This window comes from Plectrocnemia conspersa, unplaced genomic scaffold, assembly GCF_051122295.1.
Source record: "Plectrocnemia conspersa isolate PC_06_02 unplaced genomic scaffold, ASM5112229v1 ptg000003l, whole genome shotgun sequence".
Lineage (NCBI taxonomy): Eukaryota > Metazoa > Arthropoda > Insecta > Trichoptera > Polycentropodidae > Plectrocnemia > Plectrocnemia conspersa.
In genome coordinates this window covers 12496548-12512628 of record NW_028277167.1, presented here as the reverse complement: position 1 = coordinate 12512628, position 16081 = coordinate 12496548, and the positions used below count along the sequence as shown (strand labels likewise).

Below are 16081 nucleotides of genomic sequence, written 5' to 3'. Positions count from 1 at the left end.
CTGATCATTTAATAAAATTGTCGACCAAAATTATCTAAAAATAGAGGCCAATATTTTATTATATATGACTAAAACTATTCTTTAATTAAAATGTTATTTTTTAAATATAACATATAAAAATAAATAATAATATTTATTAAATACAGTTTCTAAAATAAACAGCTTGATATTATGATGAATTTGAATTGTCATATTTTCTTTTGACATTTTTTATGAATACTTGCTGTTTTGGGGATGTGAAATTTCCATGGCATGTGTATCAGAAGTCTAGGAGCATTTATACTTGGTCATCTTCTATATACATACATATATATAAATATACAAAACCATTCACTCCTATGTAATTACAAATTAATATTCTTTTAATATCTCACTGATTTATAGCAATATTTAAAACAATCATATTAATTTTTATTATTACAAAACTCGATATTAAAACAGAATTCAATTTATTGCGCATAACCTCAACCCGTTATTCTGACCCACGAACCAGATAAAGCTTTCATTTATATTTAGATCGGTTTTATATGTCTTTGCTTAACATAAGCTATCGATATGAATCGATTTTAGGGATGTTTTTCAGTGAAATACTATGAATTTTCAACCAGCACAATAAACCACAATAAACACGTTCGTCGGCCATCTTTAACTGAATCGTTGCATCGGGCGAGAAGGGCATGATGATACATTTCCCTCTCTCTCTCTCTCTCTCTATCAACCTAGGACACGCCTTTATGCAGTGCGCATCGGAAAAGCTAAACCGAGACCTCCTGCACATTATGCGCTTTTCTCGAACTCCTAATACTCACCAGATAACTGGGCTTTACAATTTTCGTTTCATTTTTGTTAATATTTAGATTTCATTAATAATACAACTATATCTCGATTTGATATTTTTCTTGAGAAATTCTCGAAAAATAATTTGTGAGAATCGAATGAACCAAATCTAAACCGAATTTTGACCAATAGGAGAACGCAAAAAACAATTATCACTTCTCAGAAGTCAAAAATCCACGTCAAAAGCAATAAAACTGTGAATTCGGCTAGTTTTTCGATATAATTCATCGCCTCTTTTTGGATCATACATATCCGCGAATCAGGAAACATGAGATGCCCTGACAATTCTTCAATATGGAATCCTATGGAACTACCCTAACTTTGCAATACCATTTCCCAAAATAGTATTGTATAGTTATGGTAAATATAATTTTTGTTCATGGTAAATGTTTCGTTGATCTTAAGGTTAGTTCTTTGTAGCACATTACGCAGGCTATTTCATGGTTAAATAAATTTAAATTTGAAAAGAAAATAATTTTAAATTTATAAAACCTATTTGTCGTGATAATGCTTGTCTATATTATAAAGTGTAGCATTAAAAGTTAATATTCAATTTATTTCATATCTCAGTGAAAATTAATCCGTCAAATTTGCGTTTAATATTTTATTATATCGGAATAATATATACAACAATATTATATTTACACCAATATGTTATATATGTATACCCCATTTTTTTAATGTCTGGTTCACGCATTTATGAAACAAAGTTATTGGCTTTTGTATAATTTTATTAATTACTTTTTCCATTATTTACTGGAATAATTAACATTGAATGGAAACCTTAAAATACATTTCTCATAGATTTTTTTATGAATTACAAAGTGGACTGTAGCTATGAATAGCTATATAATAATAACTATGTAGCAACTTTTTGAAAAAATAATTCGAATAATTGTTTTTAAATTCTGAGTTATTTTTGCTATCGTGTTTTTTAAATCCCTAAATAGAATGGTGCCCAGAAAATAATTGCCACCATTTTCTTCATAGTAATTAAATTTTACACACACACAGCAATGGCATAAGGAAATATCATCGTAGCGTTTGAGGAAAGCAATTAGTCAGAGAACTATTTAATAATGGTTTTAAAAAAATTGTTTCAACTATACAAATTCCGATAATAAACTAACTAGTAAATGTCATTATTTTTTTCGCCACATTGCTACGAAAAAAATGTAAAAAGATTAACAGTCGATCAAGGGGTGTGTTCTTTATTGATGATTCATAGCAATTTTATATAAATAATACTATTAATAATAGTATTTCCACTTCAAAACAAAAACATATACAGTCATGATTTTTATTATGATTTCTACCTATACTTTTGAACGACTCATATGTTCTAAATTATTAATCTAAGCTGGTTGGCATTGTACTAATTTTAAAATCTCTGTATTATCGTATTTTTTTATAATTATCCACAAAAAACATTAATTTAATGTAGAAATGATATAATAATACCGCATTTTAAATTAAAAATGTTTTGCGTGTTTTTTGTCGCTTTCAATCCATTTTGATCACAATGCACTTATCCACAGCGATCAAAATGGCTTCAAGCTTTTTCAATCTGAAACGTCACCGCTCACTGACCGAGTGCATACAAAAGTGCATTGCGCCCGTCCTAGATTCACCGCCTATTCTTCCTCTGCTCCTGGTAGCCGGGTGAACCAAGTGCAGCGTGCATATACCCCGTCTCTGTCTTCGCTTTACAAAAATGCATTGTCCCTCTCTCGCTCTGCCCGGAGCTCGTCCAACTCGGCAACAGTTGAGGTATCCACCCATTATTTCATCTCTTGCACCCTTCTAACCAATGCGTTCAGGTGCGTGATGCACTTGTTTGTTGTCTCGCTTTAGTGCGAAGCACTCGTGGGAGTGTGTTGGTGTATGCATTTATGTAGCTTGTGTCGCACGCGCGTTGCGATTTATCCGCGGGTGGTTTATGTTCTCTTGGTATTTCTGCAATGGTGCCCGTTGTCGAGAAATCCTTCGCAAATTTGCAAATCTGATACCTATTTTATTTGTTGTACTTGGTCTGATTTAAAAAAATTAAAGAATACATTGAAATAAAATATGGCAACAAATTAAATGCCGTTTTTTTAGTAATTTTTAATTATAATATATAAACAGTAATTTTTCTCAATTACTACATATATTATTTTTGTAAAAAATTGTAATCATTTATTTCAAAAACCTTAAAAACAGATCTTTTAATAATTACGGACCATTTAACATTTGTTTTTAGTGCCACCTTTGTTGGACGTTCTGCAGCAGGCAGTCTTTATGGGTGCCATTATTTTGTTTATTATTCTGTATTCTTTTGAAACCACTGCCGTTCTTCTGTCAAGTTGCTTTTTTAATAAAGTGTAAATAGTATTTTTCCGAAGTAAGAGTTTTATACTCCACCCAACTGATTCAAAGCAGATCATTTCGCCTTGATCGCCTTCTCTGTGAGCATTCACAATTTACCAAATAAATACAGCTCATAGGATTAGATAAAATTCAATCCATTTTGAGTGAAAATTCAATCACCCATGTTTTGAGATAATCGACTTTCAGAATATTAAGTTTCAACTAAACTAAGTGGTCTAATCATCTTATCATAAAGTCATATACATAGTAATTAGCGTATGAGATATCGCACATTTAGTGTTGATTTTAATTATTTTTTTACATCCTTAATATACAGCATAGCAGAGCAAGATTATTTAATTTTTTACAATCCTTCAGATATAGATTATGAAATTTACGTTTTACTTGTTACTACTAAATATTCAAATTCAAAGAACGTACTATTTTTTTGAAGTAATAAAAGTTTTAATTTTGATATGTCTCATTCCTTATTTATTATAGTTATGAAGCTCTAAACCGGAACAACAGGTCATCTCAGAATATTTTGTTCAATTTGATGTATTGTATTTGGACTCTACTAGTGAAAATATATAAGTATGTGAATCTATATATTACTACGTTACATTTTTTCATTATCATATTCAATAGATTAAAATCCTCAAAAGTTAGGTTCGTTTTGCTTTCTTTATAAAATTCATTCAATCGACTTAAATGGAAGATTTATAGAAACATATTAAATCAAATTGTTAAAATCAATCTTAACAAGAAAACGAGTTTCGTGGGATCAAATCAAAATCGATATAATTTAAAGTAGCCTATTACTTTTTACTTCTTGCATACGAAGTACTGTTTATTGGATTCGTATTGAATATTGACATTGTAATGTTTTAAGTACTAAGCTTGATTTATTGTATCAAAAACAAAAAATATGAATGTATGAATATTTTTGATGTCTAAATCATTCTCTTCGAGCATTAAACGTTAGCAGGGTAGCAGCATATTCGCGGATAAAATATTTGCAATGCAACATCGCAAGTATATTTTTCACGACGCTGACGTCGCTCGCAAACGTCACACGCGAAGGGCGGTGACAAGTAGTCCGTTGCACTTTGTTTTATGTAAAATCATATGCACCACGCCGGCCCAGACGTACCGTTTCAACACTATCTCACTTATCACTATATGCGACTCACATTAGTGCGACAGAGACGTACTGTGTCGGTGGTGTTTTTTGAAATTGAGATTGTATCCGAACGCCAGCCAACGTTTAATTCCGTATCGGGGTTCGATATATCCCTTTGACGTTCATGTGCTCCTGTTGAAAGAGGAGCTGAATGGTGCGATGCGCGACTCGTGCACGTGCACACACCTAGTTCTCTGGGTGTTTCAAGATCAACGGATGGACCATATCACGTGTTTGAGTCAAACTGTGTGACCCTTGACTATGCATATTTAATATAATAATTATTACTAGAATAATTAATAAATTATTAAAACTGATGGGCTCTTAAGACTGTTAGGATTCATGGAAAACAAATTCCAGTCTATTGTGATTGCAGTAAAAATTACTGTCTGCCTTCATCGTCGTATTAAAAAATCATTGTTACTTCTATTGTCATCGTTATCACTGCGTCTGGTTTACTTACTGACTTCTGTTCACACTGGATGGGTAATAAATATGGCGATCGACTGCTTGCAGCGAGTCGCGACCTTGACACATTGCCGGTCGTTGCACTTGCACTTTATATAAATATAAGTCGTCGCTGCCCATGCAACTGCACCACTTGCTCTCACGCAAAACTCGACGGTCAGGTACTGTCAGACCACCCGATTGCAGATCAGTATCTGCGGATACTGCGACGACTCGATGAGTCAAATTTAAATGAATAACTAAAAATATTACATAATTTTTCAATACTTTTAATTAAATTTATACAGGTTAGTGTAATCACTATTGGGTGAAAAAAAGTTTATCTTATAAAACATAAAAAAGCAATGCTGCGCAGTGCAGCTAATTAATTCCGTTCATATTATAATCTCATTGGGGTTAATTTGTAACTCGTTCCGGCTAACTGTGTTAACTAAATTTTTTGTTCCGTACGTTACAGACCAATAAACCTATATTGCTATAGAAAAACATAAATTAAAAATTAAAAAACTAAGCCTTTTTCACACCTTATTGATGCATCACATATTAAATAAAATAGTTTTGAAAAATCGTACAAAAATTATCAAAAAATAACGATAGAAAAAAACAAAATTATTTTTCTATTTAATATTTTTGACAAAAAAAATTTAAACCGGTGCCTACTTCATCATAATTTTTAATTTTTCATTTTTCATAAAAATGTAGTAAAAACTAATGCTACAAAAATAGTTTTACAATTTTTTGGCTTGTTAGTCGTATATAATTAAAGTTAAACATATATCTAAAATCTGGTTAATGTATAGCATAGGTCATAAATGTGGTCATTATCGCTCACCGCTGGACGATGGACGAATCTCGGTGGGCAATGCTGGCTCCAGGGAAATTTTTTGGGAATTTATAGGAATTTTGTGGGATTTTGTGTTTTTATAACTAGCAAATATTTAATATAAATAGTAAATAATAAAATAAATAACAAATATTAATTATAAATAGCATTTTTAATTTTATAAGTAGTACTGTACAAACACAAAAAAAAATATTAAAAAATATTTTTTTTTATTTCTAATATTATAATAGCATTGTAGTTCAAGTCACACAAAAATATTTAAAACAAGATGCTATGAAAAAAAATTCAGTAAAAATATTTTCAACTAATTTTAAGTTTAGATGCAGCAGCTACAAATTAATATTTTTGTTGTAAATCAAAAAAACTCAAAACTTAAATATAAAATAAATCATTAAATCAAATATAAATTAAAAATTCAAAGCAACTATTATTTATTCCGTCGTCTTTTTCAATTTATTGTTTAAAAAAATGTATAATATTTTAATGGTCCTGATTTAAGTTTCCATGTAGTTAGAATGGTGTATCGGGAAAATCTAAATAACACGATGATGTTATGTTACTTAAATTTTTAACCTAATGGCCTTTATTCTGAACAAAAGAATTAAATTACTTCTTCGTAGCAACTGGAATTACGTCCGTTGGAAATAATTGACATATTTTCGCTTTAAAAATATTTTTTATATTTATTTTTCAACCCCTAATTCTGCTCTGCTTATGGGCATGTAATATATAAATCATGAGTAACAGTTTGGCTAAAAAGACATAAACGTCGACTGCTTCAGTTCAAATCGTTTTTTATTTTAATTTCTAAAGCTTAAGTGGGGCGTAAACTTGAAAACTGTAGTTAAATTTGGCCATTAAATCTAGGTTTGACTTTAATCACTGGGAGCGTTGCTGCAAGTTACAAATAAAAATAAACTGAACACCCTCTACTACTGTGTTTACAGGGGATAGTTTAAATTTGGAACTATTATGCTCCACTGTATCTTCTTCGTTTTTGAAATAGAAAGTAGCTGCAAGTTAACTGCATTTTTTAAAAGATAACTAATATTTTTGCATCTTTCATAGCTCTGAGATTGACTTTAAACTGGCGATTATAAGTATGTAATTTCTTTATGAATTAACTTAGTTAAAAAGTGCAAGGTTCACATGCCACAATTTCGTACCACTGCCATTTACAGTGGGGCATTGCCCGTCACCACAAGTGCCAGTGACCTCCAATGCTAGTAATGCGGCCGCCCCATCTCAGACAGCTGCATTGTGCTTATCGGCGATGCACTCCCTGCTCAGACAGAGTGCATTTCTGCACTCTCCAATACATACAAATAAGTATACTATGTATTGCGTTCATATCATACTTGCTTTCCGCTATTACGTGACTCATCCGCCCTGAACTTTGCTATTAAATCGAGGTCATGTTTGGTTGCCTTCTAAATCTGCATCTGCAAATGTCTGCACATTTTAGGCAGATGAACCAATAAAGCTTGTAATTGAGTTCTGCTGTGCACGTGTGTGAAATGAAGTTGAACTTTCGGGATCATTCAACCTTAAAAGACCCAATGGAATCCGAATTGCTCGGTCGTAGTCCTTAATCTTGTGAATTGTATTATATCTCAAGACCTTCTGATAAAGCGAATTTAATTTTAACCCTATACATAATAAATGTAGATTTAAGCATTAAAAGCAATATGTTTTGTAGTCAACCAATTAAAGTTATGAAGCGTCAGTCAATGCTAGAAATGCCAATCGAATATTTTAATTATTCTTCCGATTTTTAACTAAATCAATATTCGAATAATTGATCAAATATTCGTTTATACTATCTGGAATGAAATTTAAAAAAATCTTAGAATTTGTATACTTAGCAATACAGGTAAACGTTTTTTCTCTGAATATACAAGAGTGACTAGTGCCATTCCAAAATCAATGTTCATGTATACACCTCTATTTTGCTTCGAAATGCGAGACAATAAGATGCTCCTTCTCTAAAAAAAAATTGCTTTGACGCCTTCGAAAATTATTTGTGAATAAAATTTTTATCGGGTGTGTACTATGACTGAAATTCGAAGAATTTCGTTAAAAAAAACCATAGAATGAAACATTTGTATACTTAATAATACAAGTACTTTTTTCTATCAATATACTCGAGTGACTAGTGCTGCTCCAAAATCTATGTTTCTTTATGAGGCTTTATTTTGTTTCGAAATTCGAGACAATGAGACGCTTCTTCTCAATAAAAAAAATATTTTTACGGCTCTGAAAATCATTTGTGAATAAAAATTTTATCGGTCGTAGCTGCTATGACCGAAATTTGTAGAATTTGTTCGTTGAACAAAACAATAAAATATGTTGGAAAAACCCACCCTTTATTATCGTATAACGCTTATCTCAAAAACAGGTGTGATAAATAAGGAAAACCTTGACATTCGATGAAACTTAACATGTTTCTTCTTCCTAGCTCGTCATGCTTTCATTGAGACGATAATAATATATTTGTTTTGTTACCTGGAGCATTTATAGGTTGGCAGTGCTCAGCAATTTTTTTTACGATAACATTTTAACATATTTGTCTGCTGCACCATACAAACCATACGAGATACTAACTTCATGAATCAATCTAATAGTGATTCGTTAATTACCTAAACACAGTGTGTTTAAATATTTTTAAATATTGCCTATATCTCTTGATATCTTCAATGTCTTCACGGTTCTCTTTGCTCTTTTGTACTATTCATAAAGCATTCGTTTGGAAGAGTACAAAAAACTTCGCCAAAAGTCTGCTGTAATATTTGCGCCATTTCACTGCACTAAAGCAAAATTTAAAACAAATTATATGTTCAAGCGCATTTCAAATAAAGAAATGGTTTTTTAAGTCCTATATGGCTGACAATTAATCATTATAAATTATAAATATTATTTTTTCTTCTTCTTTATAAACATTTCTATGTTCATATGTGTGTAAAAAGCATACATATTGTTTTATTAAAAAAATTAAAAAGCGCATTTTTTTAGTTATATTTTTTTATTATTTATAAAAACTACAAAAATCCAGTTGCATGTACAAAACATATACCAAACAGCAATTGTAAAGATATATTTTAAAAATAAATAACTTACTTATCTACATATCTTACTTTTGCTGTAAAATCATTTCAGGACGTATCATATAGTATATTTCCTGTCACTGATACTCGCTCGCTTTCCGTTGATGTTGACTTAATTGTGAACAAAGAATTATATACTTTTTACAAAGATTTTTTGTCGTTTTTTTGGTTGGTTGCAAATTCTTAATGCATTTATTATTTTTTACAGAGAAATATTCTGTTGGTTTATTAGTTGTTCGTTTAATTTTTCTTTGGTTATCAACATCATCAGTATTCTCTTCAGTAATTATTTCAGTCCGATTCCGAATTAGCTAAATTAATTTAACGTAAATAAAATAAAGCTGAAAAAGTATTCTAATTATCCACAGTTATTTTATTTACAAAATTAACATAAAGCTAGTTGAGTCTTAATTCTACATTTTTCAGAGTTTCCAGGTGTTCATACTTTAACCGCTTATATTTTCAACTCCCATTATTTGCTACTTCCTCGACTTCCTGAATATGTAATTTTCACCACAAAAACCATGCAATAAACATGTTAATTTTCAGCAGCAAATCCCACCAGTTGAATACCCTTGCCTCGGTCAAATCTAATTATACACGCTTATTTCTCGGTCTTATCTCGTCGTAGTTAAACTGGGAGCACCGTCGGGGTATTACTCACACTAGACCACTCCCTCTGACATTCCCTTACCCCGGTTCCCAGTGCCACTGACCTCGAAACTTCTCTGCTGCATACATCCATAGACATCCACGTCTATTTACAGGGAATATATGTATGTATATGTATACTCTAGCCGTTCAAGTCTGAGCTTTTCTAGAACTCCTAATAATGCTGCCAAGTAAAGCTCAAGAAAAGCTTATATTGAAATAATCTATACTGCGTTAAGTAAATGTGCAATTCTATTTATGCATGTGTGTATAATATAAGACTGACAATGCTGGATTAGATGAAATGCAGTGCAAAGTACAAAAGCCATAAGAATGCCCAATGAACACCCTGCATAATCTGTCTGGACAAAATCCTGAGGGTAGTTAATATATATGTATGTACATAGGTGTGGCTTTTAAGCCCAAATGATTAAAATATCATATTACTTAGTCAAAGTAAAAATGTACAAATGCCGTAATATGCACATTCAATGCAGTTTTTAATTAATTTAATGATGTAAATTAATTTCACTTTTATGCATCACGTGCGATTATCGAAACCTTACTGCTTTTGAAAACTGACCCTTTTAATACCCACTGCATTATAGAAGCCCCATAATTTAAATTATTCTATATCGATTATGTTTCGTAAAATAATATTTTGAGGCACATCGTGTATTATACGCCATAAAGGAATGGAAATACGCATATATTATTTTGGGAATACATTTTCGTGCTATCTGTGAATGTGCTGAATGAAAATAATGTTTCTATATTTTGTTTTATAAAAGAAATATATTTACTCATATATGGTTATTAATATTTACATTTTTAGAATATTATTAATTTTTAAATATAATAAATATATATGGATCATAATAATAAAACACTATATATGTTTTAAAAAATATATAGGATGTAGCAATAATCACCGATGAAGTTCATTGATGTCATACTTCAAAATCTTTTTTTGCGGGTTGTATGTGCGGGTTCTCTAGGGTTTTGGTCTCAGATGGGGGCTTTTTTTTTAGAGTTGACTTCCATCACGGGTTTGATCGGAAAATTTCTGGATTTTGGGTGACTTATCGATGAGTCATCCCTTATCTCGCCGCCACATTTTAAATGTAACCATTTAGTAGCTACGTTTATTTAAAAAGTGCTCTGGAAAGAAACTGTATTTTATATTAAATATGAACTAATATTATAATCGGTTAAGTGATTGGCTTATTATCTTAAAAGATTTATACAATCAATCAAAAATACTGTGTATTTATTCATTTAAATTCAAATAGTAAACGATTAAATATGTTTGTTAAGTTATGAAGGATCGAAAAATATGTTATAAAAACAAATAATAAAAGTACTAAGAACGCTTATTTTCATTTTAAAAATAATAGAGCTTTAAGTGTTTCAAACTTTAAATCAGTATGAAGTTTCATTTTAATTATTCATGCTACCGAATAAACTTTAACTCGGTATGCTCGAAAAAATATTACCATAATAAATTATTTTAGACACACTTAAAATAAGACATTATACGCATTATTTTTTTATATTGATAAAAAAATTAATAAGCTATTGAGAAAGTTCATAGCTGCACAAAAAACATGAAAATACAAGGAATATTTGAAATTTCTGCAATTACAAAGTATTTTTTATTTATTAATTTGTTCGTCAGCTATTAATTTTTATGGTCATAACAATTATAAATAACATAAATATAAAAAGATAATTTTCGCAAAATAGCAAATGACCCAATTAGGCTGTAGATAATGCAACGGTATATTATGGGGGGGGGGGGGGGGGGTATTTGAGAAATAAAACACAATTGTGTTTTTAGAGTTGGTCGGTTGTTAGTGTTTATAGAAATTAAAAAAAAATATTCCACTACAAATACTGTAAATATGCGAATACTTTAATTAGAATCTCTAGTCGATAAGTTTTTTCACGGAATGGAATATATTTTTTTTTCATAGTACAGAATTTCGCTTCATAGCGTGTGTGACAACTGAAAGTGAGAAGTAAGAGCTTTATCTTATTACTCTCAGAAACATGCTACAGTATATGCTTATTCGCTTTTACTAAACAATTCTCATTCTGATTAATTATTACCATATCATAATTAAATTTTTACAGTCCCTTTATACGATCAAAGGTAATATTTTAAATGAATTAATATTGCCCCGGGTTTGGATTTTATGATCGGGGAAAGAGGGGAGATCAAAGTCCCTACTTTCATACGATCTCTTGAACAATTAACATGATTTGGGATGCAACTAGAATATTTGTATTTATCTGATACATATTTTATTATTCTGTTCTAGTACTTATTTTAGGATTATATTTATATTTGGTAACGGAGATTCGCTACCTGCTTGGTCATCGACGATATTTTAAAGTAACCGTCTTTAATAGTGCAAATATAGATCCAGCTTCAGCGTTAATTGCCTTCGGCAAGAAGATACATCGTCTAAAATCGCCTCGATTCTTTGTAAATGCAAGGGACATAAATCCATTAGTTTTTATACCTCTAAAAACTACTATTTTCAATTCGATTTTAATTAAATAAAATTGTAAATAAAGTTATTTCATATTGTATAGATAAATATCATCAATCTTACTAACAACTAGCTAAATTATCTTTTTAAAATAAAAAGAAACAATACTATTGTGACTATTGAGGCGCTTAATTATGACAATGACTTTAAATTGATCCTACTTACCAATAAAGGGATCAGTGTGCCGCGGCCCTTTTTCTCTATGAAGTTCATTGCAGTGAACTTCCTGCTGGAGCGACGAACCCCAGTCCCTTGACCTCATATGTGTATATATGAGATCGGTGCAACGAACCATTTACCATTGAACTCTTCCAAAGGAGCAAGACTTCAACTTTCTCAAACTCTCCCCCACCACCACAAAAATAAAAAAATATTTAATCAAACTTTTAAAAACAAAATTTAATTAAACTCCCCAAAATAATGTATGTACATAATTAATGTTTCGGATCTTATTGAACCAACATGACACGCACCCTCTGCTTAGGGGCGGATGACTCACGCCTTGTTTTCTACTGATAGTAAGGAAGTATTTTTTATATGTTGCAAATGTCTTCTTATGTGTAATTTAGTTTAATATGTGTATATATAAAGAGAAGTTTCATCAAAATAGAAATTATTATTGACCTTGCTCATTGAAACGAAATCGAAAGTCAACGTGCATCCCCATGACGTAGGGGTGGTTTTAGTGTGTGTGACTGTGCGTCAGCAGTAAACCCCCTGGATAACCCTCGATTTTCCCCATTTGCCACCCACAGGAAGAGCAAAACCAATGAGTCATCAATCCCGGTTGGGCACGAAGCATATTTTTAATAATGCATAGGACGTGATCGTTGTCCAGATTGATTTTTTATGACTACCATTTATATTAATTTTATTTTTTATTTGTTGCAGGTAAGCAGAGTTTTAAATTCTTAAATATAACGCGATTGGTATGTATTATTTCATTCTTGAATAAATTATTAAAAATACATTCATATTAATATAGTAAATAAACATTTATATTTCACAGTAATGGACGGAAATGTTCTAAGAATGAAATAACGTTTACTCAACTGTCTGACGTTCATTGAAACTGTCAGTATAAATTTAATTGATTTATAAATATTTGTATATATGCTTGAACCAAGTATAGATTTCAAGGTCAAGCTTATCAAAATCCTTTTTTTATTAAAAATATCTTGTATATGTATATACATAAATCTCCTTTTTTACTAAATATTTATTAAATAAATAAGTAATTTTTAATATGTTTATTATACTATATATAAATTACATTAAATGTATAATGTATATTTGATTTCACATTATACATACCCCCAGGTTAATACATCAAAACAGCCCTTTAACCTAAAATAACTTTACAATGTATAAATTAGAAAGATAAAATTATCCCTTGCATTATCCAAAATGTGAAAAATTAACGAAATACATATTGGAGGGTTGTTTTTGTAGTAAATATTATTACTAGTATCGACAACTGTCAAAGCTCGGAGACATTCGGCTGTATGCTTAGATTGCCCTAGATGGTTGCGATCACGTCCCATATTCTTCCCCATCGTGACCAGAAAGTTAGCGCTTAATAACGCTCTTTTATATGAACCATCAAGCCTCTCAACACATGTTATTTTCGACAATAGTTGTGAGGATCTGGAAAAGAAATTGAGGATCATAACGTATTGGGGAAATATGTCAACTTTTTTTTGCAATATTACGATTTTTCTTATAAAAAAAATCATATTGCTTGACCAAATAAAAACTTAGATGCCAATCTAAATGCGTGTCCAACATAGTATTTAAACATCAGACTCAACACAGTTGCAGTTCCTAATTGGAGGGTAGGTGCTGGTAGTACATGTGTAGGTATAGTTAGAGCGGAAGTTGCGTGCAGTCGGCAGACAGGGCGGTAGGTGGTTTTTCCCACCCCCGGTCGACCCGACCACCCCAGACTCACAGTGGGTTAGTGAGAGTGACTGCCCCCACCAGCCCGGTTCTACAATGGGTTAGCAATCCACCCACCTAGCCCCCATGACGCGGTGAAGGTTAGTGCACCGCGCCTAGACATTGCCCCGTCCCTTGCATGTGCAGTGTGGCCCAGCGCACAAATTATAAATGTGTATGCGGCCACACGAAATTCGTTTTGCGCCATTCACGTAAAAACCCATTACAAACCGGCGAATGCATATTGTGATCGATAAAAATAAACAACCCCATTGAAAAGCGATGTTAGTACATTCATACTTTTTTGGGTATACACTATATTGTATTGATGAATTAACTATACTACGATTTTTCATGAATAAGCCTGAATATACCATCTGCGTTTCATATGCTCCAATATTAAACCATAACAATTTTTCAGATGATGGATATCAGCTAAAAAACTATAGCAAATGATGTCTGTAATAACATCACATTTTGAATCATCTCTATTATTTTTAAATTGTTTAGAGTATAATATATAAATTCCATATCGGACACACTTTCAGATTGCAATCTAGATCGTGTGCACTTTTCTTACATAATTGCCACCACTTTGCCAACTAAATTGCGACCCGTGGAAAACTTTTCGGAATAGCGTGACCGCTTCAATTTTATTGTATAATTATACGGTCGTTTTAATTTCGTTGAAATCACATATGATAATCTTAAACGGCTTGTTAATGCCGTGAACAGCTTAATTGAATATACAAATTAAAAAATCTCACATAAATTATGTCATATTAAAAATATTAATTTCATGGGCGTGATTTTCGCGTGAACTAAGTTCATATTTTATGGGAAAGACTTAACTTATTTGAAGAAACCCAATAAGTACAAATATAGAGGCGATAGATCTGAGGATTATGTGGTTACAAGTTGATTTTAAACATGAGTAACATAAACGTACTATATAATCCAATTCCATAAGTCCCATATGGTGTTAATATGAGGTTTTATGTTTTTTGGGCTATTGAGTAAATCACTACGTTTATATATAATTTTATTTTTTGTTTACATGGCAAATAGAGTTTAATTTAATTTATTTTATTATCGTACCCGTTGAAAAAGTACCATATATTAAAATATATTTCATCAATAATACCTATGATGTTAATCTTCTGGAGGTTCTCTGGAGAGTATAGTCTACGGGGCGCAGCTTTAGACGCTGAACGCTCCTCTGTAAAGTTGTGTATTGCTATGGTTTATGTAGAGGGGCCTGGCCGGCCAAGGGCGTATCCCTGACGGTGAACCCAACTCATACGCTTGTCTTTGAAAGTGATTAAGCTTCTATTTCTCTTGGATGACCGTTATTGCTATAAACAAGCGCTGTGAAGACGTAAATAAAAATAATGACAATGGTTTTTAAATTAAAAAAACATATTTAACAAAATCATTAAACATTAAAAATATTACGATTGTTTTTTTATATTACAAAATCATTATATAATATTATTTTTAAACATCCTTTCTTTCTTATGTACGTGCGACATATAAAAAATCCATCATGATTTCAATTGATGAGTCATCTCCAATCTCGCCGGCTCACCGCGCATTGTGTCATATTTTGACTGCCATATAATCTTAAATATTTATGAAATACTCGAATATTTTCATGTATAATCCATAAGGAAAAAGCCGCAATATATCATATATAAATATATTTCATTTTAATATCTATAATTAAATACTTATGACCCTCTCACATTTTTTCTAATGTTGTTTTAACGGAGGTACAATTTTTTGATAGCAGGTATTTTGAAACAAGTTGATGGTTCAAACCGACTAATGAACTTAATCAAGATATTTATATGCTGAATTTTATTATAAACTTAATCAAAACTTCGTCAGTTATCCTACTCACATAAATCGTTAAATCCTACATATGTACATACATAGTATATATGTATGTATGTGTGTACATAATTAGTGCTTCTCCTTTCTCGATGTCTTCCATTTTGTCTAAAAATAAGGAAATAATCCAAATTTGGACATGAAAAAATATATGTGATATCCAGTTTATATTTTTGTATTTGGAATTGTTTTTTCTGATTATTTTATTTACAAAAATTGGGTTTGTTAATAATTGAATATAAACGAACTTGAAAAT

The 16081-nt window shown here is 31.0% G+C and overlaps 1 protein-coding gene across 1 annotated transcript in view; it reads left to right on the top strand.

The window, feature by feature from the left end:
• Eip75B (Ecdysone-induced protein 75B) overlaps window positions 1–16081 on the top strand; it is a 187271-nt gene that overhangs the window by 20161 nt on the left and 151029 nt on the right. The window lies entirely within an intron of this gene.